The 16,630-nt window shown below is 36.6% G+C and overlaps 1 pseudogene; it reads right to left on the bottom strand.

Annotated features, from left to right (window-relative positions):
- Positions 1 to 15,573, bottom strand: part of LOC149244015 (T-complex protein 1 subunit gamma-like) — a 107,968-nt pseudogene extending 92,395 nt beyond the window's left edge.
- Positions 15,574 to 16,630: the final 1,057 nt, after the last annotated feature.

Genomic DNA, 16,630 nt, shown 5'->3' on the forward strand with positions numbered 1-16,630 from the left:
TAACGGATTAGAATCGATATCTACTCAATATAGTTTTAATCCTTCTTCGGGCTGAGATAGATTAACTATGAAAAAGGTACTCGTTGATCGAACATGATCAATAGGTTCTCCCTTGTATTGTCTTATGCCTTTTTGGGCTTGAGAGACAAATTTACAAAAAAGAACTTTTGGAGTTTCCTTTTAGTCCCTTTTTAGACTCTCTAAATATGAAAAGGACCGAGTTATCTTTGTCGTTAAACTCATTAAAAACATCAAATAGTGCCAAACTTGTCCATCTAGACAAAACCGAGTTTCACCTTCACTACACTCATTAAAACATCAAATAGAGATGGATTCACCTGAAGGGTGAAATTATACAACAAGCATATGTTATCCTCCTCAAGCTTGATAAAAATAAAGAGGTACTGGTCAGAAATGACTCGGGAAAATGGGAAAAAGCTGGGAACACTTTATGACAGCAGGTCGCCCTTGAACATGACACTTTCACCTCATCACCATGACTATGTGGGTTGGGTCATTTAGCTTGATGGTTATCACACCATTGATCTATCATACCATCCATCACTTTGTTTTGTGTCAATGCTACCAATTCACTTCAGTGTCGCCGATATGTTCAAGAGAAGTCATTCAGTTCAAAACTTCATCCTTTACAATACAGTAAACCTTCATTTTCATGCCCACCATTCCTGAACCTTGTGTCCTCATTCGATGTTTCATCTCCAAAATCATTTACCTCATTTCGTGTCGTTGATGTGGGATGCATTAAGGCCCTCCTGTGACAAGTCGCTTCTTGTCAACATCAACACATCATCCAAGAAGTTGACTTAGAAACACCCCTTCAGTACCTTGAGGTTTGCAATATCAATGGCAGGTTTCTTGCTTCCGGCAATAGGTTTACATCATTGGACTTTGATCGAAAGACTTAGTTTGGAGTTCAACATCAAATCATTTATTCACACCATGCGAAATGTACTACACTACCTTGAGGGTCATTATCATTATCGGTGATTCCTCTCGCATCTGTTAACAACTTACATCATTGGTTGGTAATCAGATGATGTCTCTCCATGTTTGACTTCAGATCATCTATTCACATGGTTAGACTTGTACTTGAGTGAAAGTTTGAATGAGATTGAAGACCCTAGACCTAGTTTCATCCATGCGGGCTGCGATATATTTTTCAGGAGTACTATATCAAATGTACAATGGCCTTACATTCATGGTCATCCATTCATGGGTCTATATCTGTTGACGACTATATTTTGTACATGTTTAATGAAAGTTTATAAGCTAAGCATGGGTATGCCTTCCCTCAGCTAAATTGTGAAAAAAATCAAAGTATCATGATATATGTATTGTAATTGATGCAGGTCTCCTTCCGTTTCGAAACCTTCTCTCCAAGTGGTAAAGCATCTCACTCGACATGGTTATTTTTGACTTCATGCTTTAGGGGGCAACTGTTATAGGAAAATTTGGGCACATCAACCCCAGCTTCCATATCAATGGTATTAGGGTCCATCAACCCCTAATTCAGTTGTTTTCATTCCCTAATGAAGTTAACCTACATGATGCTTGCTTCTCAAGAGTTTCATGACACAATTCATCCAAAAAATGTCCCTAAGGAGATCATCGCAGGTGGCCTTCTATCTGGCTGCAATGAATGGCAAGCATTACACTGTCTGGGTGCTATGCATAACACCTCGTCTTTGTATCACCTGCAATGAGCAAGATCCATCGAATTTTTCAAATGAATCCAATGGATTCCTCATCCAATGGATGCTTCTAGAGGTTTCTAGAAGGATTGGGCTCGCTTTTGGATGAGGAAGGAGATGAATGAACCTTAATCCATTATCCCTTCCTCCATGGAACCACTTCCCAAATATGGCAAAGCATTCATGAGGGCCATTAATGGCCTAACCTCCTCTGTTCAGCTATAAAAGGACCAAGCTCTCAAGGCTGGTCTAAGGTTGAAACTTCTTGAGCTAAGGAAATGCTGCTTGGATGAGATTAGTAGAGAGAGTAATGTTATCATGTCAAATTGTTGTTTCCATGAGGAGAGAAGGGTTTGAAGCTGGGAGGATGACACTGAATTGGACATGCATCTACATGGGTTGTAATCTTCCTCTCTATCAATAAAGAGTTCTATGATTTTTCCATTCATGTGTTATGAAATGTGCATTGTATTTTCGATTCTATAATGTGTTTAGTTAATAGATCGATATGTATGCTTTGATGGTTTTCTGTCTCGGCTTGTGTGCAGGTACCTTTCAAGTGAGTTAAGTATACAAAGGAGTGGCAAAAGTGGTCAAAGGGAAGATGGATAGAGTGAGAGATCCAGGTTGGTACTTTTTCTCCTCTTTCTTTTATTTGTTCGCTATACGAAAAGCAATAGAATTACTTTAACTGTTGTTCTAGACTTGCTACTAGGTCTAGGGGTTAGTCGTTTGAAAAGACACTAAATTTGCCCATAACAGTCCTCGATGGTCATTGGGTTCACTTGATGTTGTATGTGCACGTTGCTCCTTTGTTTGTACTTTGGCATGCTTGACATGTTCGTCCATTTGTGAAAATATCTCCTCGCATGTTTGCTCATCCGTTCATCCATGCATGTTGTCCGTTCACAAACACATCATCACATGGTCTTCCGTTTGCGAACACATCTATTTTCATGCATCATTTTTTCATATTGATGAGATCAAATCCATAAACCTCCTAGTCTACCATGATGCATGGTCGTTCACTTTCAGATGCAGGTTATCGGTAGAGAGGACAAGGTTGCGAAACTTCATGACGCATTTCAAGCTAGGATGCGAGCTCTGGGCACTACTGGTGAAAATTGCGCAGAGGTCATTGGGGGAATGAGATGTACAATCTGGATCAGCAGTGACTGTCTGTAGGATTTGGCTCAGTTGGAGGGAATATCTACGCAATTTCTAGAGAGAAGCAGTTCGGGTAGCCAACGGCCTTGGCAGCAAAAACTATGAAATTCCTGGAGGGAGCTGGCTACGGGCTACAAGAGGCTTGGCAACAAAAATTGTACAATTCCTAGAGGGAGCTTGTAGTGGGCTGCGGATTTGCTAGAGAGAAAAACTGCACAATGGCTGGAAGGATGACCTACTAAACACCTCTGTACAATCTCTAAGCTGCACGGGATATTGGGAAGCTAAGGGGCTTGCTCATGAAATTTGTGAAGTTTTCTGGGTGAGCAGTAGGTCGACTGTCTGGGTGGCTGGTTGGAAAAATTGCGTAATTTCTGGAGGCAGATAGGGACGGGCACTAGGTGTTTGTCCGACCTGTCTGCACAATTTTCTCGGTTAGTGGAGCGAGAAAGGTCTGTAACTCCTGGTCAATTTTTTAGGAGAGTTAGTCCCGGTGTGACTACCTAGTCAAACTCTCCGGTTGACTAGCAGGAGGGTTGCTTGATTTGCTTGTAGGAAACGCAGATTGAGATGGATTTCTGAGGAACTTCTACATTGTTCTGGATGACAGTCACTCCAGTCTATTTCAGGATTGCACAGTGCAGGCTACCTGGGAGACAGCCTCAAGCTATGTACAATTCTGGGCAGCAATACATGTTCATTGAGGGCTAAGACTGCGCAATGCAGTTCAACAAAGGTCTGGCTATTGGAGGGTGATCCAGTAGTCAGAATTTCAGAAAAATGACTAAGAGTATGAGCGACTGAACTTGTGCATACACGAACTTGGGAACACATGCTCAACATGACTCGTTGACAAGAAACCTCAAACCATCAAGACAACATATACTCAGTGTCACTGACCAATGGTGCGAGTGACAAGCTTGTCGCTTATGATAGATCGTTGACTGACTACGACGACACTTGCACGACAATGCATACAACATTGTGTATGAGTGCGATACATGTTTACATAGCGAACACAACCTTCAAAATCACCAGAATGAGGTTGCAAGCATGACATAGAAATAAACATGTGGAAGATGAGAGTTGGTCGAACAAGTGAAAAAGAAGAAAGACATGTATAAGAAACACATAAGATGAATTTTCATGTTTGCACACATGCATGTTACTGAGGACAGGGTGATATGACAATGACAATTAGTCCTACAAACTCAACTAAGAATTTTACTTTGAAAGATGTTCCGTACTTACCATACTTACCTTAAAGATGATTGTTGGGCCGTTAATATGCCATTATTATTATCACTTTTGAACACTTATTCCACCCATTTCTACCATTTTTTATCATATCATTTATTATATAAATCCATTTTATAAAGATTTATGCTCTTATGAATGAATATTATTTATTGTCATTTATTTCTAATAAATTGATGATTATGCATAATTTTATCAATGATAGTTTTAATAAATCAGTTGTAACATTATTCACCATTTTTAGCCTCCAAGATAATTTCCAGATTAAAGATTTGATCATTAAAAGTGCCAACTCAGAAATTCGCTGGAATAAGAAGTGACAGTTTTGAGGTTGAGATTCTGAGCAAATGAAACAGAATCTGGAAAATCCGGAACATGGGTTTTGTTCAGAACGGACCCAATTAACTTTAGAAAATAATGGTTTGCCCAAATTCGGCTTGTACTGAGAGAAACGAGGGGTTCTTTGAGCACGATTTTCTCAGATTTGTTGTTGCGGCCGTCCTCCAAATCTCAGCTGCAAAGCCAAATTCGTCTTGATCTTGTTGAAAGCTGGATGGAAATATATCTTCTTGTTGATCAATTGGTTGGAAACAATCTAATTTTGTAATAGAAATCATGTTGTAATTATCTCTACTGAAAATTCTCTCTGATCTCTCTCTATTTAAATGAAAACAGAGATCAGAGAGGGGGAGGGATTCAAATGATGGAATTGAGGATGAATTAGAGATTCAGAATTGAGGATGGTAGAGAGAATGGATAATGGATGAGAGATTGAGAGACTTCTTGTTGTAATCCATTGTAACTCTGCTTTGATATTTTAATATAAATCTAGTTGCCATTCCATCTTTGATCCTGAAGTAACCCAGCAGCATCCGCTGGCAGCTAAGGGCCCAGCCTCTGGTGGAGTACGCTGCTACTGTATTATATCTTTATGCTTCATGTGTGGTTTGATCTCTTTCTTTTACTCTATTCAGTAATCTGACGCACTTTACTGTTTTACATATCAGTGCTATTAGATATACTTGATTGGATACTATCGCTATCTGCAACAGGAATGCTATGTTATCATTTTAACTTTGTATCGCATTGCTGTTCCTTTTGATAATTGATATAACATTGCTGTTCCTTACAGATTGACATTCGATTACAGATTAACCGCGCTGTATGTTCCTAAATCGGTACAACTGTATGATGTATTCTTAAATTGTGACTGTTGTTTATTCGGGATTGCTATTCCGTTACACTTGCTATTACTTTATAGCTGTGATTCATGCATATTGTATCGAAGCTCGGATTAATGTCCCTTTTAATGATAAGTGTGTTGCGTGCTTGATTTGGATTGTTGTACATTCATATTTAATCTGTTGTTCCATTTCCTGTTATTCGCATTATCTTTGCTTTGGTGTGAAGAACGGTGCGAAACTGTAGTGGGCATTGGCATTTGTTGTCTAGTCCCTAGGCTGATGATCTGTTCCTTGATTACTTTTGGTTACATCAGTTTCCAAAGGGATGAGTTATTGTTACTGGACCCTTGACTGATACCTTGCTTATTTTTCTGAATGACTGATTTAGGCTTAAAGGTATTTTGTTGTTGATTTCCATTAATTAGAGTTTGCTGTTCAGATTCCTTTGATTTCCGTTTGCTACCCATTTACTTTGTTGTTCATTTCTGTTGATTAATTGCAATAGTTTGCTTTTAAAGAGTTTTCCTAGTTTACTTTCAATGGCAGCTTTAGTTCAATTTCGATTTCCTTTTGATTGCTTAAAGCAGGACTGTCAACTGTAGAGAACATTGGTTATTGCTTCCTCATTCCCAGATTGATTGTCTTGTTCCGTTTTGATTTCAATTGCATCAATATCCAGAGGAATGAGTTATTGCTACTGTATCCTCGATTGATGGTTGTTTGAGTGAATGATTTAGTTTAGAACATTTCAGTTTCTTACTGTTCCAATTAGATTTTGTTTCCAGCTTTCATTTACTTTTGCATTTTAAGCACTAGACTACAAAACATTACTCTTGAGTAAATAGCCGCCTCAAACTGAGTACACTCTTGAAATAAAAAGTCGTCCCTGGGTTGATAATTAATGTGAAGGTAATTAGGAGTAAAAAAGACACATTTTTATCGATCCACATTTTGGCGCCGTTGCCGGGGAGAGTGTAGCCATTTCTAAAGAGTAGTGTGAATCTGATGAGTGCCTGCTAGGAGAGAATTGGGTATTAAAAACGGAAGGTAAGAACCTGCGTACGGAGCATGTAACAGCCCTGCTCCCTCGCCCGCTTTTCTGCAGATTTGTTAATTTTTGTTGGGTAGAAATAGATGTTTGAATTTTTGTGTGAATGAATAGAAAAAAAAAGAAATTTTGAAAAATAAATCACATGATTGGTGATGTAAGCACCACCCATTTCACTAACTAACTGACAGGAACATTGGAAGAAGGAGCTTCGAAGGAACACATGAGGAAAATCTTCTGTTATGGTAAGAAACTGTCCAACATTTTTTTTGAATTTCCTGCTCAACTAATTCCACACCCTCACCACAATAAACCAGTACAACATGCTTACAATGTTGAACTGCCAAATTTATCCAACCTTCCCACCCATTCTATCTCACATGTGCCATTAGAGAAAACTTACAATGAGATTCAGAATGTTTCAAATTCAAAAATTGTAGAAGCTATGGAAGAAAATGAGGTTTCTTATAGGTTGCACCAACAAACCATTTTAAAAGCTCAAGAACTTCATGGTATGATGGGAAATCAAGAAAGTAACGGATATATTGAAGATTGGTTTCACTCCATCACGTGTTTGCATCATCACTCCATACTTCAACAATTTTTGATACCATCTTTTCAAGGGAAGTTGGCTTTTCATACCCTAATTTTTATCAACATGCATTTTTCAAATTTGGGTATGTGCATACGTAAATCCTTAATTCTAAAATGGTTCCACTGGAAATACTCTTATACATAAACATATTCGATTCTCAAAGAAGAGTAGGATAGTGGAGAAAATAAAATAAATAAACAAATAAAACAAACACATTTTTTTTATTTTTATTTTTGTAAAGCTAGTTGTTTTTTGTTGCAACATGCTATGGAAATCAACATCGATGATAATTTTTTAATTCATTTGTGTATGTAGATGAATTATAATGGAAATAATAGTTCTACAAACACTTATATTCATTTTTATCATCAATATGAAAAAATGGTTGAATATTATTTTTTTGGCTTTTGGGCTTGATGAGATTTCTGGAAAAACAGTCGGGACAGTCATGTTTTGAGGGACCAAAAGTGAATATTTTTAAAACCTATTTCTACCCTAGGTGGCCCTTGATGTCTACTTTCTAACCCAATTTGAACCACTCAATTTGGATTTGAAACGAAAAAGTTAGAAACAAAACATTGACAGGGTGTCTAGTGGGCAGCTCAGGAGAAGAGTTGGGACAGTTAGTTTTTGGAGGCATAAATGTTTGAATTTTTAAAACCTGTTACTATGGTAGTTTCCCCTATGAATCTAGTTTACAATGCAATTGGAATCACTCATTTTTGATATCGTATGGGGAAGTTATGATCAAAATACTGACTATCTATCGTAAATCAGCACCCTTAAAACTATGTCTTTCTGGCTGTTCCTTACAGTATTTGACCTATCAATTCTTCTTTTATTCAAAACCTGTTTCTATTGGAGATAAATAAATGAATATACTTTCATTTCCAATTTGAATCATTTGAATCCGACATCAAACGAAGAATCTATGCTTGAAATATCAATCGTTGGTCTAGATTGGGTAATCGAAAATGACTCTATTATGCAGGTTGTTCTAAACAAATTTGACATATCATAGCATTGAATTTTTAAAACCTGTTGCTACTGGAGATAACCCTTTGAATTAGCTCTCATTTTGCTTTGGAATCACTCAATTTTGATGAAAAACAAAGAAGTTGTGATTAAAACACTGCAGGTTAGCATGATTGGCCACTACTTTCCCGCAAGTGACAAATAAATTTTACTTTGTTATTTTCTCAATGGATTTGTTATACAGGGTAACTACTTGTTGTTTTTTGCATAATTCTTGGATTATGGGAGCCCGATCACCTCTCTTTCTCCATGATTTAATGTTTTATTGCAGGTAGACACTCGTTTTTTGCAGGTCCTGGGAAAATAAAGAAGGTCAATTTATCGACGAGTGATTTTTGAAAGAAATTTTATGAAGCAAAGGAATTTCATCCAACTCATTACCCAACAGATTCATAATAGAAGAAATGAATAATTGATTTCCATTTGAAGATTCATGTCATGTCTTTGTTGCCAAAACATTTTTCAAAAAGATCATTTTTTTTACATAATATCATAGCTGTTGTAACTTAATTTATTTACATATTGTTTTTAAATAAAATGTTGTTTATTTTCTAATTTCTCTTATATTTTATATTTCAGGTGTTGCTTCATTCAAAGTGTAACTCATCCTCAGCATGAATACAGTGAACAGTGAATTCATTCTTTGCGTGCTTACATTTTATGCTTGTGCATTTTGTTGTTCCTTTTCTGAAGGAACAACATTTGTGTGCACTTTTGTTGTTTCTGCTGTTCCTTTTCTAAAGGGACAGCATTTTCGTTTTGCTGTTCTTTTTTTCAAAAGAACAACACCTTTTGTGTTAGCCATTCCTTTTTCACTTTCATTTTGTTGTTCCTTTTCCAAAGGAACAACACCTTTTGGGGCAGCAGTTTATTTTATTGTTCCTTTTTCATGGTTCATTTTGTTGTTCCTTTTCCACGGTTCATTTTGCTGTTCCTTTTCCACGGTTCATTTTGTTGTTCCTTTTTCACGTTTTGCTGTTCCTTTCCAAATGGAACAACACTTCTGCATTTTCACTTTTTGCTGTTCCTTTTCGAATGGAACACCACTTTTTCACTTTTACGTTTTGCTGTTCCTTTCCAAATGGAACAGCACTTCTGCACTTTCACGATTTGTTGTTCCTTTCCGAATGGAACAACACTTTTGCACTTTTCATTTTTGTTGTTCCTTTTCCAAAGGAACGACACGTGTGTTTTTGCTGTTCCTTTTCCAAAGGAATGGCACTTGCGTTTTTGCTGTTCCTTTGGACTTTTCATTTTTGCTGTTCCTTTTCCAAAGGAACGGCACTTGCGTTTTTGTTGTTCCTTTTCCAAAGGAACGACACTTTTAGTTTTTGCTGTTCATTTTTCCAAATGAACGACATTTGCATTTTCACACTTTTTTGTGTGTATTTTTTCTTTTTTTGTGTGCATTTCCTTTAAGGAACACCACTTTTTGAGTGTTTTTGTTGTTCATTCAAAAGAGCAACACTTTGGGATTATTTTCGAGAGCAACCCTTCCTTCTTCTTGTGGGATTATTCCTAATTCATCTCAACCACATTTTAACTGATTCCATTTTATGGCATGAAGTACACTACTTTTATGAGGACAAGAATTATGGATTCTTTTGAAGCGAGTTAATATCATTCACGTTATGATCTTTAACAGGACAACTCCTTGATGATAGATTTTTTTAAAAGGGACATAATTATTTATATATTACTTTACTGCATTGTTTTCTGTTGTACATGATACTGATTGATCATCTTAATACCATGCTGGTTCCATCCTCCTTGGTTATAATCTTCTCTGTCGGTAATAAATGAGATTATGGGTATATTTTTTTTCTATTGGCATGTTCAACTTCTTCCACCATCCCTGCTCTTAAGGAGTACTGAGCCTCCCTCTTTTTATCATAAAAATGTGTAATAACAAAAAACTTTTGTTCGCAGATGGAGGATAGGGGGTCTCATTACGAGCCAGCCTACCATGTTCATAAGGTTGTAAGAAAGTGACATTCCCATTATGGCCACCACACCAAGGTTATGATCCATTGGATAGCCAAATTATCCTTGGAACAGGAGGTCTCATCACGAGCCGACCTGATCACTTTTGCTACATCCCAGTGAATGGCAGTGTGATTATCTGGTTACCATGCCAGCACACTGATCTCTTCTGTAGAACAGCACTGTAACTCTCCATTTATAAATTGAGGATCCTGGCTCATATGCGTTAAAAAGCAACCCTGCTGAGGCTATGGACGCCTGCTGGTAGCAGCGGCTCTGCTTATGGTATTGAAGTTATATCTTATCATCAATTATTATTATAATACCCTTTTCTTATTTTTTCTTTTTATCAGAGAAGTTATTTCCTTAACTTTTTCCCTGTTTTGAACCTTTATGCATGAGAAATTGTTTTATGATCAATCGCATCATTTTCAGCTAGCATACTATCAGTAAAGCATCTTTTTGGCATATTATTGTTCTTTTTCTCTTTTTCATCACTTATCATCAATTCAAAGTGTCCTATCTCTTATTCATAACTATCTTTACACACTCTGCTCTCATTATAACCATAACTCTCGCTGTCCTATCATTGATATGTGTACTCTACTACTGTATTGTTCATTCCCTTGCCTTGCCATCAGCATAACACCTTTCATAGGCTTTATGGTCATGAAATCCCTTTTTCAATTGGAGAGGGGAATGTATGCATTATGGGATTGCATGCGCTATGATTACTACACTCTGCAATAACTTGTTGATTTGACAAAATATCAGTATTACATGTATACAAAAGTTTTTCTGATTGAAATTTTTGCATGCATCTTATCTGTTGCTATTCAAAACTAACACTATGGATTCAAGAACATTGTATGCCAAATAGTGCTTTGCTTGCTGGAAAACAACAAGTATGGGCAGAATTCTATTCATAGCATGACCACACTATTGCACTTAACAGAAGAGGCTCGCGAACGTGAACAATTCTTCAGACATGATGTGCTTACCTGGATTCCACCTTTGGTATCACTTTCAGCACCAACTCTGCCTACATCAGTTTCAACAAATGCCAGTCCATATATGTCATTCCACATTTTTCCTTTTGGAGGTAAAACTTAAGGTAAAATAGCATAATTTTCTGATTTATTATGAATTTAGGAGAATTTAATGAAATCCATTTTGAGCATTATTTATCATCCTTCATTCCACATCGTTACCACTTCCCCTTTTTCAGCGGCATGTCATCTTTCAGTTTGGGGGAGTGTTGCTTTCATTCATTTTTTTCTTATGACCATGTCATTCATATTTTTTATCATCCATTGCTATTCTTACTCATTCTCAACACCTCCCTTATTCCATGTTGTTTTACACCAAGCATAGACTTCAACAGATAGTAGCAACCACCTCTATTTGTTTTCTAGCATCACATGAGGGCATGCTAATTTTTCAAAGAGGGGGAGGAATTGCTACGCATGATGGATGTTTTCTATTTTCTTTCTTATTTAAGGCATACAATTTCAGTGTAGAAATTGATTTCCATAATATTTTTAAAGCTATGAACTCAATTCTTGTGATTTTTGGAAAACACAGACGTATCATTAATACAAACCCAGACAATTTCAAGATAAATTGGTTCATAAAATTTCGGAAATCATGCACTCTCACCTACAGCCATTTTGTTTATATCTCATGATCCGTGCATCAAAACAGTCTGATTTTTGGATCATAAAGGCATTCATATATTATAAATTTACTTGCCAAATTTCAACAAAAGCTGGTTTGTAGTTTTTGAGAAAATGGTTAATGAAGTTTGCTGTTACTTATATCATATTTTGTTGCAACTTCATATATACATATAGTTGAATGTCAATGTAAAAATTGTTATGCCTTCATCAAGATTACTAAAAGTGAATATTCATTAATTAAAGAAGAATTCATTTGTTCTATCCATTTCATGAGCTGAGATGAACATATTTTTTATTGCTTGGTTAACACATGGGTTTTTGTCTTTGGGTTGCATGAGGACATGCAATATATTCAGTTTTCGTTGCATGAGGACATGCAACATATTGAGTGTGGGGGTATGTTGGGCCATTAATATGCCATTATTATTATCACTTTTGAACACTTATTCCACCCATTTCTACCATTCTTTATCATATCATTTATTATAATTTATTATATAAATCCATTTTATAAAGATTTATGCTCTTATGAATGAATATTATTTATTCTCCTTTATTTCTAATAAATTGATGATTATGCATGATTTTATCAATGATAGTTTTAATAAATCAGTTGTAACATTATTCACCATTTTTAGCCTCCAAGATAATTTCCAGATTAAAGATTTGATCATTAAAAGTGCCAACTCAGAAATTCGCTGGAATAAGAATTGACAGTTTTGTGGTTGCGATTCTGAGCAAATGAAACCTAATTTGGAAAATCTGGAACATGGGTTTTGTCCAGAACGGACCCAATTAACTTTAAAAAGAACGGTTTGCCCAAATTTGGCTTGTACTGAGAGAAACGAGGGGTTCTTTGAGCACGATTTTCTCAGATTTGTTGTTGCGGCCGTCCTCCAAATCTCAGCTGCAAAGCCAAATTCTTCTTGCTCTTGTTGAAAGCTAGATGGAAACAATATTCTTGTTTATCAATTGGTTGGAAACAATCTAATTTTGTAATAGAAATCATGTTGTAATTATCTCTATTGAAACTTCTCTCTGATCTCTCTCTATTTAAATGAAAACAGAGATCAGAGAGGGAGAGGGATTCAAATGATGGAATTGAGGATGAATTAGAGATTCAAAATTGAGGATGGAAGAGAAAATGGATAATGGATGAGAGATTGAGAGACTTCTTGTTGTAATCCACTGTAACTCTGCTTTGATATTTTAATATAAATCTAGTTGCCATTCCATCTTTGATCCTGAAGTAACCCAGCAGCATCCGCTGGCGGCTAAGGGCCCAGCCTCTGGTGGAGTACACTACTGCTGTATTATATCTTTATGCTTCATGTGTGGTTTGATCTCTTTCTTTTACTCTTTTCAGTAATCTGACGCACTTTACTGTTTTACATATCAGCGCTATTAGATATACTTGATTGGATACTATCGCTATCTGCAACAGGAATGCTATGTTATCATTTTAACTTTGTATCGCATTGCTGTTCCTTTTGATAATTGATATAACATTGTTGTTCCTTACAGATTGACATTCGATTACAGATTAACCGCGTTGTATGTTCCTAAATTGGTACAACTGTATGATGTATTCTTAAATTGTGACTGTTGTTTATTCAGGATTGTTGTTCCGTTACACTTGCTGTTACTTTATAGCTGTGATTCATGCATATTGTATCGAAGCTCGGATTACTGTCCCTTTTAATGATAAGTGTGTTGCGTGCTTGATTTGGATTGTTGTACATTCATATTTAATCTGTTGTTCCATTTCCTGTTATTCGCATTATCTTTGCTTTGGTGTGAAGAACGGTCCGAAACTGTAGTGGGCATTGGCATTTGTTGTCTAGTCCCCAGGCTGATGATCTGTTCCTTGATTACTTTTGGTTACATCAGTTTCCAAAGGGATGAGTTATTGTTACTGGATCCTTGACTGATACCTTGCTTATTTTTCCAAATGAATGATTTAAGCTTCAAGGTATTTTGTTGTTGATTTCCCTTAATTTCAGTTTGCTACCCATTTACTTTGTTGTTCATTTCTGTTGATTAATTGCAATAGTTTGCTTTTAAAGAGTTTTCCTAGTTTACTTTCAATGGCAGCTTTAGTTCAATTTCGATTTCCTTTTGATTGCTTTAAAGCAGGATTGTCAACTGTAGAGAACATTGGTTATTGCCTCCTCGTTCCCAGATTGATTGTCTTGTTCCGTTTTGATTTCAATTGCATCAATATCCAGAGGAATGAGTTATTGCTACTTTATCCTCGATTGATGGTTGTTTGAGTGAATGATTTAGTTTAGAACATTTCAGTTTCTTGCTGTTCCAATTAGATTTTGTTTCCAACTTTCATTTACTTTTGCATTTTAAGCACTATACTACAAAACATTACTCTTGAGTAAATAGCTGCCTCAGACTGAGTACACTCTTGAAATAAAAAGTCGTCCCTGGGTTGATAATTAATGTGAAGGTAATTAGGAGTAAAAAAGACACCTTTTTATCTCTCCACAATGATTATGCATCTGACGGAGTTTGCATGCGGTCCTCATCTTTTCCATTACTCGGTTCCTTGGTCCTTCTCCTCAACTCCTTGGAAGCGATTTTAGCATGTCATCTTTTCATATAGTCATTGAGAGGTAGATCTGCGCAATTTTAGTGGACAATGATTGTTGCTAGAATGAGGCCCTGGGAGGCTTGTTTGTGCAAATTTTGCAAGCAAGACCGAAAATATAGCTTGCACAACACTGTGCAATTTTGAGGCTCAAAGCACTGGTGTGGGGCAGGGGTCCCGAGAGGACACCTTTGCACAATTTCTGAGTGGAGTGCAGATGGAATACACTGCACATTTTTGGAGAGCAGTCTGGCTGGGGCCTCTACGGGCTATGTGGTTACAGCAGGCAAGGGAGGTTAGTGTCTCTATAAACTGCAAGATTTCTACAGGTAAGGGAGGAAACTTGATGGTTGTAGAAAGAAAGCGCATAGTTCCGGGAAGCTGGACGAGGGTAGGCTGCTTGGGAAGATGGCTATGTGTGAGATTAGTGAAACATATGCAAACATTGATAGGAATTGACTTTGATCACACACGGACACTTAGTGACACAATTTAGACCATCAAGAATACATAAGACATACTTTCCTTGATGCAAAAACCTTTGTGACGTGAGTGTGTGAAGAGAGTGTGAAACATGTCTATGTGAAGACAACCACTCATACGCACACAATTCCCTTGAAGCAAGACAACATCCACTTTTCATGACCCACAAAGATCAAGGAGGGGGGCTTGAAATCGTCAACTTACTAATCAAGTGACCAAGGATAATTTATCGCAGGATCCGAGGTAGGCTCTTAAATTTGCATATGAGCCAAAATTTTGGAGGGTAGTTGTAGCCACTACAACATACGCAAGCAATAGTCCAGAAGAATGATTAAGGGATTGAAATTTTTTCTCCTCATTTTACCAAGTGAGACAACATAGTTTTTAAGCATAACACCCCTAGGAACCTTTAATATTTCTAACTGGCCTCCAAGAACCTTCTTTAGTTTAACATGTTTATATCAACTTCACACAACCCATTCCCAATATTAGCACCTGCGGTAGTTGTTACGTTGATTTCCATATCCACAATAAGGTCACTAAATTGGATAGTGAATTTTGTACCAATATAACTTTTAACTATTTTCAACATTGTAGGGCATCCATTTGCATCAATAGGAATATAAATATTTTCAAGAAAAACAATATAATCCTCAAGAGATTTATTGTAATATCTACAAATTACAATAGGATGATGAGCCTTGTCAATGAAGGCTTCAACTAATGTTGCATCTCACCAACTAGCACAATCAGACATGTTGTTCCATCAACTACTTCCTCATCTAAAGTTCAACTTAATTCAATCATAGACTTTGAAGCTAGATGTAGCATTACCGTCAACAATAAGACTATTATGAAGACAACTCTCGAAAAAGGCATCTAGCTTTGCTATGTCATGCAACTGGTGGCTACCATTAGTCTCAACCAAAACATAGAATTTCTCTTTGGGAGAAGGTAAACTATTCCTAACATGACCTTCTAAGTGATACAAATACATGTCCAAAGATTAAAATATCATCTAAAAATTCAAATCCTGAAATAATCTCTTGTAATTGCATTTTAGATTTAGAGACAAGACTCCTATAACTCAAGTAATCTTTGCATGCAAGAAATGAAACATTTATTGATGAAATTCTTGGTGGTACAAGTATTGAAACCTTTGTGATGATGCCAAGGGTGCTTTTACTTTTAAGGAATAACTACTTCATATCATATCCCATTGTGTTTTCTCAAGTTCCCAAGCATATCAAGCACAATTCCATTTGCAAGAACAACTTTGATCCCTACAATATATCCATGAAATGACCCATATTCAAGAGATACATTCAAGTCTTTAAGTAGCCCAAGAAAAAAATTATTCAGTGTATATATTCATTCTAGTGTCTATGCAAGCTATGACTTAAAAACTAGACCATACTCTTGTTTGACACCTTCAAGGAGTTTCTTGAAAATAGTAACTGATGAGGCTCATCAATGGGTAAATTATATGGACCTTAATGCCACTCTCCAACTTATTAAAATCAACTTTTCTCACATTTCTTTACAGGTTTTGTTATATTTTTCTTAGTGAGAAGGGTAAAGATGAGATGTTATGTCTTGTGGTCTTATGTGCATTAATTGCAGGCTTTTGAGAATTTTTGGGCTAATTAAAGTGCAAGAACTTGAAGTACACAGCAAGAGGGATTTTAGGAGATTGGATCTCTCTTCTTAACTTCTCACTTACTCGAAGATTCCTCCACCAAATCTCATCAGCTCTTAGTTACAAGCATCCAAGCCATTGAGTTCATTAGCAGCCAAGCCATTGAGTTCATTGGTAGCCAAGCCAGTGATAGTTGAAGACCAGTTGATCTCAAGTTGGGATCCAAGCCTCCCTAAATTTAAGGAAGTC

The sequence above is a fragment of the Pinus tabuliformis genome, chromosome 8, assembly GCF_031772625.1.
Source record: "Pinus tabuliformis cultivar Carrire ecotype Pingquan chromosome 8, CPIR1, whole genome shotgun sequence".
Lineage (NCBI taxonomy): Eukaryota > Viridiplantae > Streptophyta > Pinopsida > Pinales > Pinaceae > Pinus > Pinus tabuliformis.